We start from the raw sequence: 11601 nt of genomic DNA, 5'->3' as shown, positions 1-11601 counted from the left end.
GACGGCGTTAATTCTAGAGTAATTCTGGGTAATCAATATTTTATGGGGATGAATTATGCAGGGATGCAGTTATCTTCCTTTATTCAAAGTGCAATCATTTAGTTTTATGATTCATTGCTGTTTTTTTCTCAGAAGGTGATCGCCGATACTAACTTAGTAATAGGTCTAATGTACCAAGTCTTTTATGACGTGACGGTGATTCTGACTTGAAGACTTGTAGTGTAGAATTGTTAGACCAGTTTTAAGCAGTTCTTTGGCAGATTTTTCGGACAGCCCTCATTAAAAGGGCAGTTTTAACTGATTTCAACAGGTTATGTAGAGGGTTTGGCAAGCATCTTCAACTCCGACAAATTTGGTATGTGCCTGTCCGAAATCAGGAGCCTGTAACTCAGATATTGTCGTTTGTTGTTGTATATTATATTGGTTTTTCGTTGAAGGTTTCGTAGAAATATCGTATCACACTCGATGAAGTGATACATGTATATATATACATAAGAAGATGTGGTAATAGTGCCAAATCTCCATCCAAACCATAATTTGTAAATGTAAACCATTATAGGTCAATGTACGGTTTCAACACAGAGACTTCGCTCACACCGAACATCAAGCTATAAATGACCCAAACATTTAAAGACTAAGTGTAAAACCATATAAACGGGAAAACAAAAGGTCTTATCTATATAACAACGAGAAACGAGAAATACTTATAAAGCACATAAACAAACGACAACCACTGAACATCAGGTTTCTTGAATAAGAACAGGTGTAATCAGACGCCCAGGCACCAACCTTCACCCTTGCCTGAAACAATTATGTAACATCACAACACAGAAAGAAACACAATAAAATATCAATTGATTTTGGAATGGCATGACAGTTATCCCAAACATTGCAAGATTTGCTCAGTCGTCAACGAACAAGATCTAGTCTATTCTCAAATGCATTATGACAGTTTTCACTCTCAGTTTTGTTTGTTTAAAGTTATCGAACTTTGAATCCGGAATTCACACAGACCTTTAAAGCTGATAGAAACTATCGTAACAAATGTTTCTACAATTAATCCCTTCAAGAAAGATTATTTCCTGATTTTTCTTTTTTTTAAGAATGAATGGGAACTGTATTCGTCATATACAATTCAAAAAATTGGTTAAGGGAGTAGCAACTATTTAACAAAAGCAAAAAGGGGAAACAGATGATTTTGAATCATTAAATTACGTGCTAGTTCCCAAGAAGTTGATTCTGGCGAATGATACTTTAAGGGAAATATTCCAATGTACCGGTTAGCAATACAAAAAATCCGCTTTTATATACAAGATTGTTCAACTCTTGCTGGTTTGGTGTAGGTGGCGCAGTGATCTGTTTACAAAAAAAAGACGCGCGTTTCGTCTTCGTTAGACTCATCAGTGACGCTCATTTCTAAATAGTTATAAAGCTAAACAAGTACAAAGTTGAAAGTATTGAGGACCCAAAATTCCAAAAAGTTGTTCCAAATACGGCTTAGGTAATCTACATGATCTATTCCTGGGATAAAAAAATCCTTAGTTTTACGAAAAATCTAAATTAAGTTTTGTCAACAGAAAAATTACTTAAATGACCATATAAAAAGTGCTGACTACTGGGCTGGTGATACCCACAGGACGAAACATCCACCAGCAGTGGCATCGACCCAGCGGTGTATAAATGGTGTGGAAAAGAGGCGAAAGATACCAAAGGGACTTTTAAACTCATAAATCGAAAATAAATGGCCAACTCCATGGCCGTAGAAAAGAAAAATATCAACAAACATAAGTACACAAAACGAATGTAGGACAGAAAGCATAGACAAAATGTCAAAGACTGTATTTTCAAGATGAGAATAAATTAAAGATAGGAATAATTGAGATTGGTTCTGTAAATAAGTCGCCCATGATGAGGGCGGATACACAGATGGCGGGAAATGTGGAGTGACACTTCTTGCAGAATAGAAATACAGTCTACGGGTAGAAAGTTTCTTGCAATAGATAACATATGGAACATCCGAAAGTTTGTTGAAAATGTATCAATTAATACATGCATCGAATTAAACATTGCAATTCCAACCGGGTGGGTCGGCAGCTGAAATCATCGACGTCATCAGCACAAATAATGAAGAGAATATCAAAATGAATGGTTTAACATGGACGACGAACTTTAAGAGTTATGACCACTTAACAGAGTTGTTCGATAATGAAGACAATATCAACCATATCAATATTTTCAACGTAGACCTATCGAGTATTGTTGAAGCTGTTTATTAACACGGCGGGTGAGGCATGCATAAGAACCTGTAGACTCACCTGTTCTCGGTATTTTTTTGCTTGCAAATCGAGCTTGATTTGTTTTCTTGAACGATTTAAAGGAACATATGTGATTTTGCAACATTTTTTTTTAAAGTGACACTGTCAGTGTTGTCAACGAACAACCAGCAAACTCTACATTTAACTAAATTAAATGAATGTAGACCATGTGTATCCTTCCTGCACGCTCTATACTATTGAACAAAAGATGTGCAGCTGACCATAATTTTATTACCCGAACAATCCTGGGTTTTAAACATGTTTTATGTTTATTCATGTTACTGAGTTTTAAAGAATCAAATTGGGGTAGAACGTTTGTCATTCAGAGTTCGGATATTGGTAGCTTAGTTGAATAAGAGTAGAAGTTAACGATACTGTAAACAAAGTCGCTTTTTGAATTTGATGAGACTGTCATCAAAGTGAAAGGTTTAGCACTTTAAAACCAGGTTTAATCCACCATTTTCTACATTTGAAAATGCCCGTACCAAGTCAGGAATATAACAGTTTTTGTCCATTCGTTTTTGATTTGTTTTGTCATTTGATTTTGCTATGTGATTATGGACTTTCCGATTAGATTTTCCTCTGAGTTCAGTATTTCTGTGATTTTACTTTTAGTTTTGTACTCCTTATTCAATGTTCATGCAACGTCTTGTCATGATGCGATCAACTTGGTTTTTTTCTACTTATCAAGATAATCGGTTCTAAAAAGTTAGATAAACACAGGCACAAAATTTAAAAGTTATATTTGAAATTTAAAATTTTTTTTTATTCATAAAATATTCTTGAAACTTTCAGAAACATTTAAAAGAGGAAGGACAAGACGGATGCTTAAAGCAAAGGGAATGTTCTTGTTCGATCGATGTGGAACTTGCATAGAATCGAAATATCTCATTCAAGGAAATAAACGAAAGATTGGAACTAAGTGTTCGTTATGGAAAGTGTCCACATGTTTGATGCAGCTTTATGGCATTGCTGTGAAATATAATCAGGATTTTTTAACTGAAGAACTATCTAAATATACTCAACAGCTAGAGGACAGCAATCCTTTGCGTAATGCCATGCAGTGCACGGCTGTTTTTTACTGGATTCATTTGGCAGTAATATTTAGAAAAGAAAAACTAATACAATATTGTTTTGAAAGTCCGTTTATAAAATTTCGAATCATCTTTTGATCTCTTTGAAACACAAAATTTCACAAGTTTTATTAGCCGTCGTACATCAATTTACCAATATATCGAAATCTATAGCCACGTTTAATCCAAGTTTAATATGGTCTGCAGCTGAAAACATCGACGTCATCAGCACAAATAATGAAAAGAATATCAAAATGAATGGTTTAACATGGACGACGAACCTTAAGAGTTATGACCACTTAACAGAGTTGTTCGATAATGAAGACAATATCAACCATATCAATATTTTCAACGTAGACCTATCGAGTATTGTTAAAGCTGTTTTATTTAACTATTCCTATATAATTACATCGCAATAACCGTGAGGGCACTGGGATGTATTGTTGCCAGAGAGATTTCTACTCTCGTAACATTCGTTTTTGACTGGTAACCGATCTATAAATACGCGGACATAGCGAGTGCAAAATAACTTTCCTTATCGCTTGTTATATATTCACCGACCTGAGCACAAATCAACACCAAGGAATCCCCAGGATCAAGATTTACACGGTGGATTGCTGCATGGACTCTGCCTTCAAAGTTTTTGGTGAAGGTAACATGTTTGGAAGCGACCGTCGTAATCCTTCAACTTTTTTCGTATTTAGGTTGCCATGAGTTTGATTTTATTTAAGGAATCTGGACCAAGACGGTACAGTATACATTTTATTATTTCACTATAATTTTCAATTGTATTCAATATTTTAAACATGGGATTAAAAAGCTACTGCTTTTGTGCCAGAATGTCTTGCCCCCTTTACACACAAACGAATGACGACGGTATAGCTCGTGATTTCCTGTATAACACATTGTGATGGCATCACATATGAAGGAAATTATGTTTTTCATCTTTTGGAAGTTACCACCATATTTTTCCATTGCCTCTGTAAATTCAGCAGTGCATCTTACTGATAAATCTAAAAAAAAGATGTTTTGGAGATTTTCTTTTTTTTTTCTTTTTTAGTTCTTCCAGGTCACATATTGAGAATTTGTTTTTGTTATGTTTTCATGATATAGATCATGTAGATCTTCCGCAGCTTTAAATGCAGAGCTGTCGGGATCAGTTGTAATATTTGCCTCGATTTCATCAGCATTTAAATCTGTCAGGACCTCCTTGGCCCAGGAATATTCATCGTTGATGCTTTTTAGAAAGGTCAAAGTTGAGCTGCAGTTTTCAGTACACTGTTCAAATTTTCCACTGTTTGGATTAACTGGGTGTATGGAGCACAGTTTATTTTTTGCAACAACTGTCAGTATGCTCTTATCCTGTGTCTCATTTTCAGCAACAGTGTATACCACTTGGGTTGCAGGCTGAAATAGGTACGACCAACCCCAGAATAAGTTGCAGATGGAGCGACAGAATTAGTTCCTAACCAGATTGTTAAGCTTGTGGTTGAAAAAGGAGTTTGAGCTTATGCCGCTTGAACACCTTTATTCATTTTAGCAGGCTTTCTACCCTTTTCTCCTGTCTGGACCTCTTCATACAGTTTATATTTCTTAGACTGGTAACTTCACGTGTCACATATAGCACATTCAGAGTTGCCAAGGTTCCATCTTTCTTCTTTGGACATGTCCCATTCAGAGAACCCCTTACAGTGTGGACTTAGCTCTGAATGTTCATGAAAGACAGCATTCCACATGACTGCATTTAATTTTATGTTTATAGTCCTGTTGGTTTCAGACTCAATTCTGTAAAAAAAAAAACCCCAAAACAGGAAAATATATATTTTTCATACAGTCTGATGTATAGTTGAAAAGTAGATGAAATGTAAATTGCTAGTTACCCCCCCCCCCTTTAATTTGTTAATTTTATAAATGGCTCTAAAAAATCCGTCTGTATATCAGATTTATTTGTCTTTGTCTCAATATCTTAATGAATATCTGCTCTTCATAATTTATATATTTAAGGTAGCACAATACAAATATTTTTAATCCCCAATCAGACAACTTTAAACTGATGTAATTCCACTCATCTTTCTTTAAATTTTATAAATGAGGTACCAAAAGAAAGAAGAAGGATTAATCTTTCAAACTGCGATAATTTCTTTATGACATAATTATAATATAATTAATTGTTATGTAATAAGTTGCCATATTGTGATGACCATACTTGAATGAATTTAGCTTCTTTGTTATTCATAGCATCCCAAAATATTTTAAAGATTCTTGCCCAACACAGTTTGATAGATAAAAAATCAAATTTGATTTTAAATGTAAATTTTGTTATGGTGTCTATACTCTATACTGTTTTGTTGGTTTTTAGTGCATTTAGTAATGAAGAATGACAGTTGTAACATGGTCACCTATAAACTTAAAAAAAAAAAACAGAAATAATTAAGATAAATCACATTAATTTTACTGCACATACTCACCCATGACAGAAATGATTCATCACTGGTTCTCAGTCAACAAGATAATGAAGCTTTACTGGTCTTTGAGTACAATCATACCTCCAGAGGTCACTTTTATTTATGAAAAAAGAGGAAATAATTGAAATTTTCCCTGTGGTTACAAATTTCTGGGTAGAATCTACCCCTATCAAAAATCTAATGAATTCAACCTCATATACACTATCACTGGCCTTCCTCCACCTATATACATATTTAACTTTAACGAAAACTAGAAACTTTAAGAAAAACAACAGTTTTTCCATGCTAATTTCAAAAGATAGCAGAAACCTGCCCGGGTCCATGAAATGGGTATGCATATTATAGTGTTGGTAACTTGGGTATACATTGACAGATAAATCTGATACTTCACACCATATTGCGGACTAGGTTTATTGTTCATAAATAAGTAAATTTGCTAGATTCTGATTTTATTTGGAAATTGTATAGGTATCAATGTATCAAATGAAAATCCATGAAGGAACATGACATAGAGAAGAAAAATAGTAAGTTTTTGTGATTGGTTGTTATATCAGATGGATATTGTTTTTCTGGAAAGCCTCATTAGTATGACTACAGTTAAGCATAGTTTTATTTAAAAATAATTTACATAGAAATCATTAGAATATTTTTACTAGTTGAGTTGAAATGCTAAAAATCAGTGACATTTTTCTGCGGGATTGTCATGCGTTCTTGACAACCCAAAAATTCACCCATAAAAGCCATGGGACAATATATATTTTTGTGTGTGCTATTTTGATGACAATAAATTGTTCTTTCTTTTAATACCACTTTCAACCACAAAATTTCTTTTATTTAGAAGTAATTAAACAAAAGGCTAACATTGTCGGCAATGGAAAACGATTTAATATTTTGTATTCATCACTGTACGGAGTTTGTCGCCGACGACGAAGATAATGGACGACGGACGCCAAGTGATTAGAAAAGCTCATTTGGCCCTTTTTTGACCAGGTAAGCTAAACAGGGGCCAATCCATATAAACTGATAGAATCAATCATTTTCAATCAACGGATTGAGTCAGGATAAAAAACTGTCATATTCCTGACGTTACAGGCATTTTTCGAAGAAAATGGTTGTTTAAACTTGGTTTCATAGCTTGCTTTAACTCTCACTTGTATGACAGTTGTTTAAACTTGGTTTCATAGCTTGCTTTAACTCTCACCTGTATGACAGTTCTGTTATAATATTAACAAAATTTTGCGAGAAACCCAAACAGACATAATAGGTTTATGTGGTAGTAATTGAGATCCAGCCGACAAACCTATGTTAACATACACTACAGACATTACAAATCAACTGACTATTCCACCACATACAAATAAATCTAACATAAAACGCAAAAATGTTAATTTACTTGATATTATGTTGACAAAGACGTCGATAAAACAAAATGTAGTTGATAATACATACCGTATATATATAATACACGTTCTCGGTAAAGTACAAAATAAGTTTAATAAATATACCAGGTAAACAATATTGAAACAATACTGTCAAAACCTCTTGCGTCCGAATCGAACCTCAGGATCGACCTACACCAGGAATGTCTAAAATTAAAAACTCGATAGCAGGTTTGATTACAGAAAACGCGAAAGGTGAATAAAAAGGTATACACTTTCAGCACCTAGAGTCTATGATTCAAGACCACCTTGTATTATTTGTAAGGTAGACCATGAATATTTATCTACTAGGTACTTTCCATGTTACCAGATTTTATAAGATTAAAAGAATATTTCCTAATTTGATTTTTGTGATTACACTTTGAAACACTCGACTTATTAGTGATTTTATAAAAATATGCATCCAATTCCGATTTAAATATAAAGAAGACATTTGTCGATTTATTTCTTTGGTTTGACACATACAAGGACGTTTAGTAGTTATAAATCCTTGGCACATAGTAAGATTTGTAGATTGGAAAATCATGTAAGTGTCAGTATTATTTTAAATCTTATATAATTTACTCTTTATCTGTTATTTTATAGCCTATTACTACGTCTGTTTAGAATCTTTCGCCTACGTGAGGATATACCGTATTGTTTTTCTATTTTTTTTCTCTTCCAACATTTTTTTGACATGACATCCCCATTTCTTTTGAAGTTATGATAACCAGAATTGTACCATGGATAGACAGCATCATAGACTATTACTAAATGACCCTGTGTGAGATTTCATCCTCTTCTTTAGAAGTTATCTCCTTTATTTGTTTATTTTTCGACACGGCCCGTTCGATGTTTTTGAAGATATCATGATTTTTTGGGAAAATAAGTAGATGTCATCATGTAGTATATATATATATATTACCAGGTGAGGTTGCGTAGGAATTTATCATCCCCTTTGAGAGTTATGTCCCCTTGAAACAAATTCTTGTATATGCAATCTCATTTAATTCAGACGTTGTGATATGCTACACTCCTCTAAAAGTTGAGAGTACAGATATAATCAGTTCAAAATGTCAGAATGTACAGCAATAGATGGCAATGTTAATAAACATAAACAATTATTTTGTTATCAACCCTTATTTATAAGAGTAATTTCGATTGAAATATATTATACACAACTTTTGAAACAATATATTTTGAGAACCAGAAGCCGTGAAGACTTGGAACTTTCACCAATAATCTTAAGTTCAAGTGACCTTTCTTTTTCACCTGAGGTGAAAACAGTTTTTGTAGATAATTCTTTTCTATCTCCAAAGAAGGGAGTGCTTTAGTTATCTAAGTTGATTTTCTACTAAAAGAAAGACAGTCGAAGACAGACTTACTCTCCGTGTTTGTACATTTGATTTTTACATAGATGATGTTTTCTCTTTTCATATCTAGAAGACATTGGTGGCCTTGTGCTGTTCGTTCGTTCGTGTTGCTGTCTCTTTAACATTTTTTTTTATCAAACTTACTTCATATCATTAGACGAACCATTGAAGATAATCTTTCTTAAATACATTGTAAATATAGAAAATTGAACACATAAATGAGTTAAGATATGGTCTTTGATACTTTTTAAAATAGCACTAGTTGGAGAACATCAAAATAAAGGACCCTCTTTTCTGTCGAAAAAGTGGATTTAATATTTCCTTCTCAGTTTGACAAATATTCCTTCTTTCAAATTTCATGAATTCCTATATTCTAAAAATATGTTCATTTATAGAACAATGTAGAAAACCTTAGTAGTGTTGAGTAACAGCAAAATTGTGTGAATTGCATTTGAAATGATTTTTTTCTAACTGTCGAAGGTGGGATGTCTGATACAACACCAAGTACACATGCAAGATATTTTTTGTTGGTGGTCATCAATCCCAAAAGAAACATCGGAATAAGTAACCTTGGGGGAATAAAACTTAGTAATTTAAATTATGATATGAGATGCGTGATGCTTATTAGGTATGAAATAGATGTTATTATGAGCACACACAACAGCTAAAAGCTAAATGTATACAAAAGAGGAAACAGTATGATCGTAAACTTAAAAAAAAGTAAGAGAACATTTATGTTTTTTTTTAAATATTGGTTAAAAAGGCATTGCGGAAATCCGTAAATGAGTTATTTTTTAATGGAAGTAATCGATGATGATGGTTATGTAAGTTCTGAATTAACAAATTTGGAAATCTGAATTTTCAAATTTTCTTTACCAATACAATAATTCAGTTATGTTTTTTTCATGTTTTTCTTGTACCAGTATTAACGAAGCGACTACTTTAAATGATATTTTTTTTGACGTTTCATCCCTTTATAGGTCATATTATATCTTAAAAAAGATCTAGAATTTTGAAAATAAAAAAGTAGAGGAACAAAAATACCAAACTCAAGGGAAAAAATCAAAACGAAATGTTAGTCCATTATCAAATTACAAAATCAATAACTCAAACACATAAAACAAATGGAAAACAACTGGCATATTCCTATTTTATAATAATTATAATTAACATAATTATAATTATGATGGAATTCTCTGCGACTGTCATACAATAATTACATAAGAGTTATGTTTCATTGTATACGTTACTTTGATTGGGATAACATCAATCACGGTTTATTCTGAAATTAGCAGTCAATTAGGAATTGAATGCTTTTTTTTGTAACCTCATTTTGGTGTTAAAACGTTGACCGAAGTACATTTTGTATGAAGCGCGGAAGCACTGCATTATAAAAATGTGCACACGGTCAACGCTTTTACAACCCTTTGAAGTTACAAAAAGAAGCATTCAATACTTATTATTACAGTTTTTAGCTAGATCACGAAAACACGATTTTTATCAAGTTTTTATTGTGTAATGCAATTGCTTAAGGAATAACGCGAGACTGCAGTGTAGCCAATCAGAATAACGTATTATAATGAAACATAAATCTAATGTAATTATTTCGAAATCAATTGTAACATTCATGATGACTCACGTTTCCATAATAAAGTGCACAGGCAAATTAAAGAAAGACTTGATTGTAATCGTGTTTTCATGATCACGGCGAATCTATAATACTAAAATAAAGAGGTCCAATTTGTCAGCCGTCATGGGGGTTAAAACGACAAATCAAAGAATTCAGCATTATATATCTAATATAGCACAATGGTGTTGATTAAAAATTACACCAATCCAGACCCGTTTGTTTTCCACATAATTAATATTGCCAATAATTAACAAGTTCCGGGACGAATCCGATACCGATACCAATAGTATATTCACCTGTTACCTATTACCTTATTTGTACGTTCCGCATCTGACAGGCACACCACCAAACGGTGTATGTATGATTTTGCAATATACGCGGGTCATAATCCCAGGGTTGACACTACTAATTCAATCATCGTCACATTGTTCCCTATATTAGTAATTTATTCAGTATGACTTTCTTAAATGACAATACGAATACTAAAAATCTTTACTTAAAATAAGGCGTATAGGTACAGTTTTCAATTTGTTAGCCGGCATGACGTAAAACAGCGAATGAAATAATTCAACTTTATTTATAACCTTACCAATATAGGACAATGCTGTTGATTAAAAAATACTCCATTCCAGGCCCTTTAGCTTTCCAAATAATTAATATTACAAATAATTGATAAGTTCCAGGTCGACGGGTTCAAACAGAAAGAGTTTGAAAGCAGATAAAACTGTGCATCTTATAATCGGCATGAATTTATCAGATGACAATCCCAATACTAAAATAAGGCTTACGCATAGTTATATACTTTAATTCAGTCACAGAGCCGCGATATCACGGGTGTGTTCTAGTAAAATGTGAGAATAAGTGTTGAAATCTTCTTTTAGTAATTTCATAAGGGGTTGTGAAAGCGTTGACCATGCGTACAGTTTTAGAATGAAACCGCGATTCATAAAAAATGTACTTCGGTCAACGATTTTACACCCCAATGCATTTATAAAAGAGGCATTCAATTCTTAAATGGAATCGTGTTACATGAAGGTTATCCTATGGAGAATGTCAGTCGTAGATATAATCATAGATGCATAAATCCATAGGTACATACATTACATCTAATAATAAGTATGATGAAATATACAAATTGAATGTTTATATACACTTTATCTAGATTTGCAGAATTTTTTAAAACTCAAGTGTAAAGGAAACACTATTAGATGACTACAACTTCGTGGGTTTTTAATTTGAAAAAAATTGAATCTCATTTCACAGCGAATTTAAATCATTAGATAAATAAATGCGAAACCTCTGAACTTTTGCAAATAAGTGTAAATTG

The sequence above is a fragment of the Mytilus galloprovincialis genome, chromosome 1 (assembly GCF_965363235.1).
Source record: "Mytilus galloprovincialis chromosome 1, xbMytGall1.hap1.1, whole genome shotgun sequence".
Classification (NCBI taxonomy): Eukaryota; Metazoa; Mollusca; class Bivalvia; order Mytilida; family Mytilidae; genus Mytilus; species Mytilus galloprovincialis.
This window is presented reverse-complemented; position numbering follows the sequence as displayed.